This window comes from Schistocerca nitens, chromosome 6 (genome assembly GCF_023898315.1).
Source record: "Schistocerca nitens isolate TAMUIC-IGC-003100 chromosome 6, iqSchNite1.1, whole genome shotgun sequence".
Lineage (NCBI taxonomy): Eukaryota > Metazoa > Arthropoda > Insecta > Orthoptera > Acrididae > Schistocerca > Schistocerca nitens.
In genome coordinates this window covers 756854838-756870984 of record NC_064619.1, presented here as the reverse complement: position 1 = coordinate 756870984, position 16147 = coordinate 756854838, and positions in this window count along the sequence as shown.

Below are 16147 nucleotides of genomic sequence, written 5' to 3'. Positions count from 1 at the left end.
ATGTAAAACTGGTGACACAGGAAACACTCAAAACATAGACAGTAGGAAGACTCAGTCTTCCTGTACTTAAGTCGGCCTTGTGTCTCTTATATTTCAATCCGATGCTAATTCTGTGTTTCATCGTCAATGGGAAGGTCCAATGGATACATTAAACCTGCAGAGGTGCATCGGAATGTAAAACTGGTGACACAGGAAACGCTCAAAACGTAGACGGTAGGAAGACTCAGTCTTCCTGTACTTAAGTCGAGATTGTGTCTCTTATATTTAATTCCGATGCATTTTCTGTGTTTCATCGTCAATGGGAAGGTCCAATCGATACAGTAAAACTGCAGAGGTGCATCGGCATGTAAAACTGGTGACACAGGAAACGCTCAAAACATAGACAGTAGGAAGACTCAGTCTTCCTGTACTTAAGTCGGCATTGTGTCTCTTATATTTAATTCCGATGCATTTTCTGTGTTTCATCGTCAATGGGAAGGTCCAATCGATACAGTAAAACTGCAGAGGTGCATCGGAATGTAAAACTGGTGACACAGGAAACACTCAAAACATAGACAGTAGGAAGACTCAGTCTTCCTGTACTTAAGTCGGCCTTGTGTCTCTTATATTTCAATCCGATGCAAATTCTGTGTTTCATCGTCAATGGGAAGGTCCAATGGATACAGTAAACCTGCAGAGGTGCATCGGAATGTAAAACTGGTGACACAGGAAACGCTCAAAATGTAGACAGTAGGAAGACTCAGTCTTCCTGTACTTAAGTCGGCATTGTGTCTCTTATATTTAATTCCGATGCATTTCCTGTGTTTCATCGTCAATGGGAAGGTCCAATCGATACACTAAAACTGCAGAGGTGCATCGGAATGTAAAACTGGTGACACAGGAAACGCTCAAATCATAGACAGTAGGAAGACACAGTCTACCTGTACTTAAGTCGGCATTGTGTCTCTTATATTTAAATCCGATGCAATTTCTGTGTTTCATCGTCAATGGGAAGGTCCAATGGATACAGTAAACCTGCAGAGGTGCATCGGAATGTAAAACTGGTGACACAGGAAACGCTCAAAACGTAGACAGTATTAAGACTCAGTCTTCCCGTACTTAAGTCGACATTGTGTCTCTTAGATTTAATTCCGATGCAATTTCTGTGTTTAATCGTCAATATGAAGGTCGAAGGGATACAGTAAACCTGCAGAGGTCCATCGGAATGTAAAACTGGTGACACAGGAATTGCTCAAAACATAGACAGTAGGAAGACTCAGTCTTCCTCTACTTAAGTCGACATTGTGTCTCGTAGATTTAATTCCGATGCAATTTCTGTTTTTCATCCTCAATGGGAAGGTCCAAGGGATACAGTAAACCTGCAGAGGTCCATCGGAATGTAAAACTGGTGACACAGGAAACGCTCAAAACATAGAGCCTAAGAAGACTCAGTTTTCTTGTACTTAAGTCGGCATTGTGTCTCTTACATTTAATTCCGATGCAATATCTGTTTTTCATCGTCACTGCGAAGGTCGAAGGGATACAGTAAATGTGCAGAGATGCATCGGAATGTAAAACTGGTGACACAGGAATCGCTCAAAACGTAGACAGTAGGAAGACTCAGTCTTACTGTACTTAAGTCGACATTGTGTCTCTTAGATCTAATTCCGATGCAATTTCTGTGTTTCGTCGTCAACGGGGAGGTCCAATGGATACACTAAACCTGCAGAGGTGCATCGGAAGTAAAACTGGTGACACAGGAAACGCTCAAAGCGTAGACAGTAGGAAGACTCAGTCTTCCTCTACTTAAGTCGACATTGTGTCTCTTAGATTTAATTCCGATGCAATATCTGTGTTTCATCGTCACTGTGAAGGTCATGGGGATACAGTAAACCTGCAGAGGTGCATCGGAATGTAAAACTGGTGTCACAGGAAACGCACAAAATATAGACAGTAGGAAGACTCAGTCTTCCTGTACTTATGTCGGCATTGTGTCTCTTATATTTAAATCCGATGCAATTTTTGTGTTTCATCGTCAATGGGAAGGTCCAATGGAAACAGTAAACCTGCAGAGGTGCATCGGAATGTAAAACTGGTGACACAGGAAACGTTCAAAACGTAGACAGTAGGAAGACTCAGTCTTCCTGTACTTAAGTCGGCATTGTGTCTCTTATATTTAATTCCGATGCAATTTCTGTGTTTCATCGTCAATGGGAAGGTCTAATCGATACACTAAACCTGCAGAGGTGCATCGGAATGTAAAACTGGTGACACAGGAATTGCTCAATACATAGACAGTAGGAAGACTCAGTCTTCCTCTACTTAAGTCGACATTGTGTCTCGTAGATTTAATTCCGATGCAATTTCTGTGTTTCATCCTCAATGGGAAGGTCCAAGGGATACAGTAAACCTGCAGAGGTCCATCGGAATGTAAAACTGGTGACACAGGAAACGCTCAAACATAGAGCCTAAGAAGACTCAGTTTTCTTGTCCTTAAGTCGGCATTGTGTCTCTTATATTTAATTCCGATGCATTTTCTGTGTTTCATCGTCGATGGGAAGGTCCAATCGATACAGTAAAACTGCAGAGGTGCATCGGCATGTAAAACTGGTGACACAGGAAACGCTCAAAACATAGACAGTAGGAAGACTCAGTCTTCCTGTACTTAAGTCGGCATTGTGTCTCTTATATTTAATTCCGATGCATTTTCTGTGTTTCATCGTCAATGGGAAGGTCCAATCGATACAGTAAAACTGCAGAGGTGCATCGGAATGTAAAACTGGTGACACAGGAAACACTCAAAACATAGACAGTAGGAAGACTCAGTCTTCCTGTACTTAAGTCGGCCTTGTGTCTCTTATATTTCAATCCGATGCAAATTCTGTGTTTCATCGTCAATGGGAAGGTCCAATGGATACAGTAAACCTGCAGAGGTGCATCGGAATGTAAAACTGGTGACACAGGAAACGCTCAAAATGTAGACAGTAGGAAGACTCAGTCTTCCAGTACTTAAGTCGGCATTGTGTCTCTTATATTTAATTCCGATGCATTTCCTGTGTTTCATCGTCAATGGGAAGGTCCAATCGATACAGTAAAACTGCAGAGGTGCATCGGAATGTAAAACTGGTGACACAGGAAACGCTCAAATCATAGACAGTAGGAAGACACAGTCTACCTGTACTTAAGTCGGCATTGTGTCTCTTATATTTAAATCCGATGCAATTTCTGTGTTTCATCGTCAATGGGAAGGTCCAATGGATACAGTAAACCTGCAGAGGTGCATCGGAATGTAAAACTGGTGACACAGGAAACGCTCAAAACGTAGACAGTATTAAGACTCAGTCTTCCCGTACTTAAGTCGACATTGTGTCTCTTAGATTTAATTCCGATGCAATTTCTGTGTTTAATCGTCAATATGAAGGTCGAAGGGATACAGTAAACCTGCAGAGGTCCATCGGAATGTAAAACTGGTGACACAGGAAACGCTCAAAGCATAGAGCCTAAGAAGACTCAGTTTTCTTGTACTTAAGTCGGCATTGTGTCTCTTATATTTAATTCCGATGCAATATCTGTTTTTCATCGTCACTGCGAAGGTCGAAGGGATACAGTAAACCTGCAGAGATGCATCGGAATGTAAAACTGGTGACACAGGAATCGCTCAAAACGTAGACAGTAGGAAGACTCAGTCTTACTGTACTTAAGTCGACATTGTGTCTCTTACATCTAATTCCGATGCAATTTCTGTGTTTCGTCGTCAACGGGGAGGTCCAATGGATACAGTAAACCTGCAGAGGTGCATCGGAATGTAAAACTGGTGACACAGGAAACGCTCATAGCGTAGACAGTAGGAAGACTCAGTCTTCCTCTACTTAAGTCGACATTGTGTCTCTTAGATTTAGTTCCGATGCAATATCTGTGTTTCATCGTCACTGTGAAGGTCATAGGGATACAGTAAACCTGCAGAGGTGCATCGGAATGTAAAACTGGTGTCACAGGAAACGCACAAAATATAGACAGTAGGAAGACTCAGTCTTCCTGTACTTATGTCGGCATTGTATCTCTTATATTTAAATCCGATGCAATTTCTGTGTTTCATCGTCAATGGGAAGGTCCAATGGAAACAGTAAACCTGCAGAGGTGCATCGGAATGTAAAACTGGTGACACAGGAAACGCTCAAAACGTCGACAGTAGGAAGACTCAGTCTTCCTGTACTTAAGTCGGCATTGTGTCTCTTATATTTAATTCCGATGCAATTTCTGTGTTTCATCGTCAATGGGAAGGTCTAATCGATACACTAAACCTGCAGAGGTGCATCGGAATGTAAAACTGGTGACACAGGAATTGCTCAAAACATAGACAGTAGGAAGACTCAGTCTTCCTCTACTTAAGTCGACATTGTGTCTCGTAGATTTAATTCCGATGCAATTTCTGTTTTTCATCCTCAATGGGAAGGTCCAAGGGATACAGTAAACCTGCAGAGGTCCATCGGAATGTAAAACTGGTGACACAGGAAACGCTCAAAACATAGAGCCTAAGAAGACTCAGTTTTCTTGTACTTAAGTCGGCATTGTGTCTCTTACATTTAATTCCGATGCAATATCTGTTTTTCATCGTCACTGCGAAGGTCGAAGGGATACAGTAAACCTGCAGAGGTGCATCGGAATGTAAAACTGGTGACACAGAAATCGCTCAAATCGTAGACAGTAGGAAGACTCAGTCTTCCTGTACTTAAGTCGACATTGTGTCTCTTAGATCTAGTTCCGATGCAATTTCTGTGTTTCATCGTCGATGGGGAGGTCCAAGGGATAGAGAAAACCTGCAGAGGTCCATCGGAATGTAAAACTGGTGACTCAGGAAACGCTCAAAACATAGACCCTAAGAAGACTCAGTTTTCTTGTACTTAAGTCGGCATTGTGTCTCTTATTTTTAATTCCGATGCAATTTCTGAGTTTCATCGTCAGTCCAATGGATACAGTAAACCTGCAGAGGTGCATCGGATTGTAAAACTGGTGACACAGGAATCGCTCAAATCATAGACACTGAAGAGACTCAGTTTTGTAGTACTTAAATCGGCATTGTGTCTCTTATATTTAATTCCGATGCAATTTCTGTGTTTCATCGTCGATGGGGAGGACCAAGGGATACAGTATACCTGCTGAGGTGCATCGGAGTGAAAAACTGGTGACACAGGAAACGCTCAAAACATAGACAGTAGGAAGACTCAGTCTTCCTGTACTTAAGTCGGCATTGTGTCTCATATTTAATTCCGATGCAATTTCTGTGCTTCATCGTCAATGGGAAGGACCAATCGATACAGTGAAACTGCAGAGTTGCATCGGAATGTAAAACTGATTACACAGGAAACGCTCAAAACATAGACAGTATAAAGACTCAGTCTTCCTCTACTTAAATCGGCATTGTGTCTCTTATATTTAATTCCGATGCAAAATCTGAGTTTCATCGTCAGTCCAATGGATACAGTAAACCTGCAGAGGTGCATCGGATTGTAAAACTGGTGACACAGGAATCGCTCAAATCATAGACACTGAAGAGACTCAGTTTTGTAGTACTTAAATCGGCATTGTGTCTCTTATATTTAATTCCGATGAAATTTCTGTGTTTCATCGTCGATGGGGAGGACCAAGGGATACAGTATACCTGCTGAGGTGCATCGGAGTGAAAAACTGGTGACACAGGAAACGCTCAAAACATAGACAGTAGGAAGACTCAGTCTTCCTGTACTTAAGTCGGCATTGTGTCTCATATTTAATTCCGATGCAATTTCTGTGCTTCATCGTCAATGGGAAGGACCAATCGATACAGTAAAACTGCAGAGTTGCATCGGAATGTAAAACTGATTACACAGGAAACGCTCAAAACATAGACAGTATAAAGACTCAGTCTTCCTCTACTTAAATCGGCATTGTGTCTCTTATATTTAATTCCGATGCAATTTCTGTGCTTCATCGTCAATGGGAAGGTCCAAGGGATACAGTAACCCTGCAGAGGTGCATCAGAATGTAAAACTGGTGACACAGGAAATGCTCAAAACGTAGACAGTAGGAAAACTCAGTCTTCCTGTACTTAAGTCGACATTGTGTCTCTTAGATTTAATTCCGATGCAATTTCTGTGTTTCCTCGTCAATGGGAAGGTCGAAGGGATACAGAAAACCTGCAGAGGTCCATCGGAATGTAAAACTGGTGACACAGGAAACGCTCAAAACATAGAGCCTAAGAAGACTCAGTTTTCTTGTACTTAAGTCGGCATTGTGTCTCTTATATTTAATTCCGATGCAATATCTGTTTTTCATCGTCACTGCGAAGGTCGAAGGGATACAGTAAACCTGCAGAGGTGCATCGGAATGTAAAACTGGTGACACAGGAATCGCTCAAAACGTAGACAGTAGGAAGACTCAGTCTTCCTGTACTTAAGTCGACATTGTGTCTCTTAGATCTAATTCCAATGCAATTTCTGTGTTTCGTCGTCAATGGGAAGGTCCAATGGATACAGTAAACCTGCAGAGGTGCATCGGAATGTAAAACTGGTGACACAGGAAACGCTCAAAACGTAGACAGTAGGAAGACTCAGTCTTCCTGTACTTGCGTCGACATTGTGTCTCTTAGATTTAATTCCGATGCAATATCTGTGTTTCATCGTCACTGTGAAGGTCAGAGGGATACTGTAAACCTGCAGAGGTGCATCGGAATGTAAAACTGGTGTCACAGGAAACGCTCAAAATATAGACAGTAGGAAGACTCAGTATTCCTGTACTTAAGTCGGCATCGTGTCTCTTATATTTATATCCCATGCAATTTCAGTGTTTCATCGTCAATGGGAATGTCCAATGGATACAGTAAACCTGCAGAGATGCATCGGAATGTAAAACTGGTGACACAGGAAAAGCTCAAAACGTAGACAGTAGGAAGACTCGGTCTTCCTGTACTTATGTCCGCATTGTGTCTCTTATATTTAATTTCGATGCAATTTCTGTGTTTCATCGTCAATGGGAAGGTCTAATCAATACACTAAAACTGCAGAGGTGCATCGAAATGTAAAACTGGTGACACAGGAAACGCTCAAAACATAGACAGTAGGAAGATTCAGTCTTCCTGTACTTAAGTCGGAATTGTGTCTCTTATATTTAATTCCGATGCAATTTCTGTGTTTCGTCGTTAATGGGAAGGTCAAATGGATACTGTAAACCTGCAGAGGTGCATCGGAATGTAAAACTGGTGACACAGGAAACGCTCAAAACGTAGACAGTAGGAAGACTCAGTCTTCCTGTACTGAATTCGGCATTGTGTCTCTTATATTTAATTCCGATGCAATTTCTGTGTTTCATCGTCAATGGGAAGGTCTAATCGATACACTAAACCTACAGAGGTGTATCGGACTGTAAAACTGGTGACACAGGAAACGCTCAAAGCGTAGACAGTAGGAAGACTCAGTCTACCTCTACTTAAGTCGACATTGTGTCTCTTAGATCTAATTCCGATGCAATTTCTGTGTTTCATAGTCGATGGGGAGGTCCAAGGGATACAGAAAACCTGCAGAGGTCCATCGGAATGTAAAACTGGTGACACAGGAAACGCTCAAAACATAGACCCTAAGAAGACTCAGTTTTCTTGTACTTAAGTCGGCATTGTTTCTCTTATATTTAATTCCGATGCAATTTCGGTGTTTCATCGTCAGTCCAATGGATACAGTAAACCTGCAGAGGTGCATCGGAATGTAAAACTGGTGACACAGGAAACGCTCAAAGCGTAGACAGTAGGAAGACTCAGTCTTCCTCTACTTAAGTCGACATTGTGTCTCTTAGATCTAATTCCGATGCAATTTCTGTGTTTCATCGTCACTGTGAAGGTCCAATGGATACAGTAAACCTGCAGAGGTGTATCTGAATGTAAAACTGGTGACACAGGAAACGCTCAAAACATAGACCCTAAGAAGACTCAGTTTTATTGTACTTAAGTCGACATTGTGTCTCTTATATTTAATTCCGATGCAATTTCTGTGTTTCATCGTCGATGGGGAGGAGCAAGGGATAGAGTAAACCTGCAGAGGTGCATCGGAGTGAAAAACTGGTGACACAGGAAACGCTCAAAACATAGACAGTAGGAAGACTCAGTCTTCCTGTACTTAAGTCGCATTGTGTCTCATATTTAATTCCGATGCAATTTCTGTGTTTCATCGTCAATGGGAAGGTCCAAGGAATACAGTAAACCTGCAGAGTTGCATCGGTAAGTAAAACTGATTACGCAGGAAACGCTCAAAACATAGACAATATAAAGACTCAGTCTTCCTCTACTTAAATCGGCATTGTGTCTCTTATATTTAATTCCGATGCAATTTCTGTGTTTCATCGTCAATGGGGAGGTCCAAGGGATACAGTAAACCTGCTGAGGTCCATCGGAATGTAAAACTGGTGACACAGGAAACGCTTAAAACATAGACCCCAAGAAGACTCAGTTTTCTTGTACTTAAGTTGACATTGTGTCTCTTAGATCTATTTCCGATGCAATTTCAGTGTTTCATCGTCGATGGGGAGGTCCAAGGGATACAGAAAACCTGCACAGGTCCATCGGAATGTAAAACTGGTGACACAGGAACGCTCAAAACATAGACCCCAAGAAGACTCAGTTTTCGTGTACTTAAGTCGGCATTGTCTCTCTTATATTTAATTCCGATGCAATTTCTGTGTTTCATCGTCACTGGGAAGGACCAATGGATACAGTAAACCTGCAGAGGTGCATCGGAATGTAAAACTGGTGACACAGGAATCGTTCAAAACGTAGACAGTAGGAAGACTCAGTCTTCCTGTACTTAAATCGGCATTGTGTCTCTTACATTTAATTCCGATGCATTTTCTGTGTTTCATCGTCAATGGGAAGGTCCAATCGATACAGTAAAACTGCACAGGTGCATCGGAATGTAAAACTGGTGACATAGGTAACGCTCAAAACATAGACAGTAGGAAGACTCAGTCTACCTGTACTTAAGTCTTCATTGTGTCTCTTATATTTAAATCCGATGCAAGTTCTGTGTTTCATCGTCAATGGGAAGGTCCAATGGATACAGTAAACCTGCAGAGGTGCATCGGAATGTAAAACTGGCGACACAGGAAACGCTCAAAACGTAGACAGTAGGAAGACTCAGTCTTTCTGTACTTAAGTCGACATTGTGTCTCTTAGATTTAATTCCGATGCAATTTCTGTGTTTCATCGTCAATGGGAAGGTCCAAGGGTTACAGTAAACCTGCAGAGGTCCATCGGGATGTAAAACTGGTGACACAGGAAACGCTCAGAACATAGAGCCTAAGAAGACTCAGTTTTCTTGTACTTAAGTCGGCATTGTGTCTCTTATATTTAATTCCGATGTAATATCTGTTTTTCATCGTCACTGCGAAGGTCGAAGGGATACAGTAAACCTGCAGAGGTGCATCGGAATGTAAAACTGGTGACACAGGAATCGCTCAAAACGTAGACAGTAGGAAGACTCAGTCTTCCTGTACTTAAGTCGACATTGTGTCTCTTAGATCTAATTCCGATGCAATTTCTGTGTTTCGTCGTCAATGGGAAGGTCCAATGGATACAGTAAACCTGCAGAGGTGCATAGGAATGTAAAACTGGTGACACAGGAAACGCTCAAAACGTAGACAGTAGGAAGACTCAGTCTTTCTGTACTTAAGTCGACATTGTGTCTCTTAGATTTAATTCCGATGCAATATCTGTTTTTCATCGTCACTGTGAAGGTCAGAGGGGTACAGTAAACCTGCAGAGGTGCATCGGAATGTAAAACTGGTGTCACAGGAAACGCTCAAAATATAGACAGTAGGAAGACTCAGTCTTCCTGTACTTAAGTCGGCATTGTGTCTCTTATATTTAAATCCGATGCAATTTCTGTGTTTCATCGTCAATGGGAAGGTCCAATGGATACAGTAAACCTGCAGAGGTGCATCTGAACGTAAAACTGGTGACACAGGAAACGCTCAAAACGTAGACAGTAGGAAGACTCAGTCTTCCTGTACTTAAATCGGCGTTGTGTCTCTTATATTTAATTCCGATACAATTTCTGTGTTTCATCGTCAATGGGAAGGTCTAATCGATACACTAAACCTGCAGAGGTGCATCGGAATGTAAAACTGGTGACACAGGAAACGCTCAAAACATATACAGTAGGAAGACTCAGTCCTCCTGTACTTAAGTCGGCATTGTGTCTCTTATATCTAAATCCGATGCAATTTCTGTGTTTCATCGTCAATGGGAAGGTCCAATGGATACAGTAAACCTGTAGAGGTGTATCGGAATGTAAAACTGGTGACACAGGAAGCGCTCAAAACGTAGACCCTAAGGAGACTCAGTTTTGTAGTAATTAAGTCGGCATTGTGTCTCTTATATTTAATTCCGATGCAATTTCTGTGTTTCATCGTCACTGTGAAGGTCCAATGGATACAGTAAACCTGCAGAGGTGTATCGGAATGTAAAACTGGTGGCACAGGAAACGCTCAAAACATAGACCCTAAGAAGACTCAGTTTTATTGTACTTAAGTCGGCATTGTGTCTCTTATATTTAATTCCGATGCAATTTCTGTGTTTCATCGTCGATGGGGAGGACCAAAAGATACAGTAAACCTGCAGAGGTGCATCGGAGTGAAAAACTGGTGACACAGGAAACGCTCAAAACATAGACAGTAGGAAGACTCAGTCTTCCTGTACTGAATTCGGCATTGTGTCTCTTATATTTAATTCCGATGCAATTTCTGTGTTTCATCGTCAATGGGAAGGTCTAATCGATACACTAAACCTGCAGAGGTGTATCGGAATGTAAAACGTGACACAGGAAACGCTCAAAGCGTAGACAGTAGGAAGACTCAGTCTTCCTCTACTTAAGTCGACATTGTGTCTCTTAGATCTAATTCCGATGCAATTTCTGTGCATCATCGTCGATGGGGAGGTCAAAGGGATACAGAAAACCTGCAGAGGTCCATCGGAATGTAAAACTGGTGACACAGGAAACGCTCAAAACATAGACCCTAAGAAGACTCAGTTTTCTTGTTCTTAAGTCGGCATTGTCTCTCTTATATTTAATTCCGATGCAATTTCGGTGTTTCATCGTCAGTCCAATGGATACAGTAAACCTGCAGAGGTGCATCGGAATGTAAAACTGGTGACACAGGAAACGCTGAAAACATAGACCCTAAGGAGACTCAGTTTTGTAGTACTTAAGTCGGCATTGTGTCTCTTATATTTAATTATGATGCAATTTGTGTGTTTCATCGTCACTGTGAAGGTCCAATGGATACAGTAAACCTGCAGAGGTGTATCGGAATGTAAAACTGGCGACACAGGAAACGCTCAAAACGTAGACAGTAGGAAGACTCAGTCTTCCTGTACTTGCGTCGACATTGTGTCTCTTAGATTTAATTCCGATGCAATATCTGTGTTTCATCGTCACTGTGAAGGTCAGAGGGATACTGTAAACCTGCAGAGGTGCATCGGAATGTAAAACTGGTGTCACAGGAAACGCTCAAAATATAGACAGTAGGAAGACTCAGTATTCCTGTACTTAAGTCGGCATCGTGTCTCTTATATTTATATCCCATGCAATTTCAGTGTTTCATCGTCAATGGGAATGTCCAATGGATACAGTAAACCTGCAGAGATGCATCGGAATGTAAAACTGGTGACACAGGAAAAGCTCAAAACGTAGACAGTAGGAAGACTCGGTCTTCCTGTACTTATGTCCGCATTGTGTCTCTTATATTTAATTCCGATGCAATTTCTGTGTTTCATCGTCAATGGGAAGGTCTAATCAATACACTAAAACTGCAGAGGTGCATCGAAATGTAAAACTGGTGACACAGGAAACGCTCAAAACATAGACAGTAGGAAGATTCAGTCTTCCTGTACTTAAGTCGGAATTGTGTCTCTTATATTTAATTCCGATGCAATTTCTGTGTTTCATCGTTAATGGGAAGGTCAAATGGATACTGTAAACCTGCAGAGGTGCATCGGAATGTAAAACTGGTGACACAGGAAACGCTCAAAACGTAGACAGTAGGAAGACTCAGTCTTCCTGTACTGAATTCGGCATTGTGTCTCTTATATTTAATTCCGATGCAATTTCTGTGTTTCATCGTCAATGGGAAGGTCTAATCGATACACTAAACCTACAGAGGTGTATCGGACTGTAAAACTGGTGACACAGGAAACGCTCAAAGCGTAGACAGTAGGAAGACTCAGTCTACCTCTACTTAAGTCGACATTGTGTCTCTTAGATCTAATTCCGATGCAATTTCTGTGTTTCATAGTCGATGGGGAGGTCCAAGGGATACAGAAAACCTGCAGAGGTCCATCGGAATGTAAAACTGGTGACACAGGAAACGCTCAAAACATAGACCCTAAGAAGACTCAGTTTTCTTGTACTTAAGTCGGCATTGTTTCTCTTATATTTAATTCCGATGCAATTTCGGTGTTTCATCGTCAGTCCAATGGATACAGTAAACCTGCAGAGGTGCATCGGAATGTAAAACTGGTGACACAGGAAACGCTCAAAGCGTAGACAGTAGGAAGACTCAGTCTTCCTCTACTTAAGTCGACATTGTGTCTCTTAGATCTAATTCCGATGCAATTTCTGTGTTTCATCGTCACTGTGAAGGTCCAATGGATACAGTAAACCTGCAGAGGTGTATCTGAATGTAAAACTGGTGACACAGGAAACGCTCAAAACATAGACCCTAAGAAGACTCAGTTTTATTGTACTTAAGTCGACATTGTGTCTCTTATATTTAATTCCGATGCAATTTCTGTGTTTCATCGTCGATGGGGAGGAGCAAGGGATAGAGTAAACCTGCAGAGGTGCATCGGAGTGAAAAACTGGTGACACAGGAAACGCTCAAAACATAGACAGTAGGAAGACTCAGTCTTCCTGTACTTAAGTCGCATTGTGTCTCATATTTAATTCCGATGCAATTTCTGTGTTTCATCGTCAATGGGAAGGTCCAAGGAATACAGTAAACCTGCAGAGTTGCATCGGTAAGTAAAACTGATTACGCAGGAAACGCTCAAAACATAGACAATATAAAGACTCAGTCTTCCTCTACTTAAATCGGCATTGTGTCTCTTATATTTAATTCCGATGCAATTTCTGTGTTTCATCGTCAATGGGGAGGTCCAAGGGATACAGTAAACCTGCTGAGGTCCATCGGAATGTAAAACTGGTGACACAGGAAACGCTTAAAACATAGACCCCAAGAAGACTCAGTTTTCTTGTACTTAAGTTGACATTGTGTCTCTTAGATCTATTTCCGATGCAATTTCAGTGTTTCATCGTCGATGGGGAGGTCCAAGGGATACAGAAAACCTGCACAGGTCCATCGGAATGTAAAACTGGTGACACAGGAACGCTCAAAACATAGACCCCAAGAAGACTCAGTTTTCTTGTACTTAAGTCGGCATTGTCTCTCTTATATTTAATTCCGATGCAATTTCTGTGTTTCATCGTCACTGGGAAGGACCAATGGATACAGTAAACCTGCAGAGGTGCATCGGAATGTAAAACTGGTGACACAGGAATCGTTCAAAACGTAGACAGTAGGAAGACTCAGTCTTCCTGTACTTAAATCGGCATTGTGTCTCTTACATTTAATTCCGATGCATTTTCTGTGTTTCATCGTCAATGGGAAGGTCCAATCGATACAGTAAAACTGCACAGGTGCATCGGAATGTAAAACTGGTGACACAGGTAACGCTCAAAACATAGACAGTAGGAAGACTCAGTCTACCTGTACTTAAGTCTTCATTGTGTCTCTTATATTTAAATCCGATGCAAGTTCTGTGTTTCATCGTCAATGGGAAGGTCCAATGGATACAGTAAACCTGCAGAGGTGCATCGGAATGTAAAACTGGCGACACAGGAAACGCTCAAAACGTAGACAGTAGGAAGACTCAGTCTTTCTGTACTTAAGTCGACATTGTGTCTCTTAGATTTAATTCCGATGCAATTTCTGTGTTTCATCGTCAATGGGAAGGTCCAAGGGTTACAGTAAACCTGCAGAGGTCCATCGGGATGTAAAACTGGTGACACAGGAAACGCTCAGAACATAGAGCCTAAGAAGACTCAGTTTTCTTGTACTTAAGTCGGCATTGTGTCTCTTATATTTAATTCCGATGTAATATCTGTTTTTCATCGTCACTGCGAAGGTCGAAGGGATACAGTAAACCTGCAGAGGTGCATCGGAATGTAAAACTGGTGACACAGGAATCGCTCAAAACGTAGACAGTAGGAAGACTCAGTCTTCCTGTACTTAAGTCGACATTGTGTCTCTTAGATCTAATTCCGATGCAATTTCTGTGTTTCGTCGTCAATGGGAAGGTCCAATGGATACAGTAAACCTGCAGAGGTGCATAGGAATGTAAAACTGGTGACACAGGAAACGCTCAAAACGTAGACAGTAGGAAGACTCAGTCTTTCTGTACTTAAGTCGACATTGTGTCTCTTAGATTTAATTCCGATGCAATATCTGTTTTTCATCGTCACTGTGAAGGTCAGAGGGGTACAGTAAACCTGCAGAGGTGCATCGGAATGTAAAACTGGTGTCACAGGAAACGCTCAAAATATAGACAGTAGGAAGACTCAGTCTTCCTGTACTTAAGTCGGCATTGTGTCTCTTATATTTAAATCCGATGCAATTTCTGTGTTTCATCGTCAATGGGAAGGTCCAATGGATACAGTAAACCTGCAGAGGTGCATCTGAACGTAAAACTGGTGACACAGGAAACGCTCAAAACGTAGACAGTAGGAAGACTCAGTCTTCCTGTACTTAAATCGGCGTTGTGTCTCTTATATTTAATTCCGATACAATTTCTGTGTTTCATCGTCAATGGGAAGGTCTAATCGATACACTAAACCTGCAGAGGTGCATCGGAATGTAAAACTGGTGACACAGGAAACGCTCAAAACATATACAGTAGGAAGACTCAGTCCTCCTGTACTTAAGTCGGCATTGTGTCTCTTATATCTAAATCCGATGCAATTTCTGTGTTTCATCGTCAATGGGAAGGTCCAATGGATACAGTAAACCTGTAGAGGTGTATCGGAATGTAAAACTGGTGACACAGGAAGCGCTCAAAACGTAGACCCTAAGGAGACTCAGTTTTGTAGTAATTAAGTCGGCATTGTGTCTCTTATATTTAATTCCGATGCAATTTCTGTGTTTCATCGTCACTGTGAAGGTCCAATGGATACAGTAAACCTGCAGAGGTGTATCGGAATGTAAAACTGGTGGCACAGGAAACGCTCAAAACATAGACCCTAAGAAGACTCAGTTTTATTGTACTTAAGTCGGCATTGTGTCTCTTATATTTAATTCCGATGCAATTTCTGTGTTTCATCGTCGATGGGGAGGACCAAAAGATACAGTAAACCTGCAGAGGTGCATCGGAGTGAAAAACTGGTGACACAGGAAACGCTCAAAACATAGACAGTAGGAAGACTCAGTCTTCCTGTACTGAATTCGGCATTGTGTCTCTTATATTTAATTCCGATGCAATTTCTGTGTTTCATCGTCAATGGGAAGGTCTAATCGATACACTAAACCTGCAGAGGTGTATCGGAATGTAAAACGTGACACAGGAAACGCTCAAAGCGTAGACAGTAGGAAGACTCAGTCTTCCTCTACTTAAGTCGACATTGTGTCTCTTAGATCTAATTCCGATGCAATTTCTGTGCATCATCGTCGATGGGGAGGTCAAAGGGATACAGAAAACCTGCAGAGGTCCATCGGAATGTAAAACTGGTGACACAGGAAACGCTCAAAACATAGACCCTAAGAAGACTCAGTTTTCTTGTTCTTAAGTCGGCATTGTCTCTCTTATATTTAATTCCGATGCAATTTCGGTGTTTCATCGTCAGTCCAATGGATACAGTAAACCTGCAGAGGTGCATCGGAATGTAAAACTGGTGACACAGGAAACGCTGAAAACATAGACCCTAAGGAGACTCAGTTTTGTAGTACTTAAGTCGGCATTGTGTCTCTTATATTTAATTATGATGCAATTTGTGTGTTTCATCGTCACTGTGAAGGTCCAATGGATACAGTAAACCTGCAGAGGTGTATCGGAATGTAAAACTGGCGACACAGGAAACGCTCAAAACGTAGACAGTAG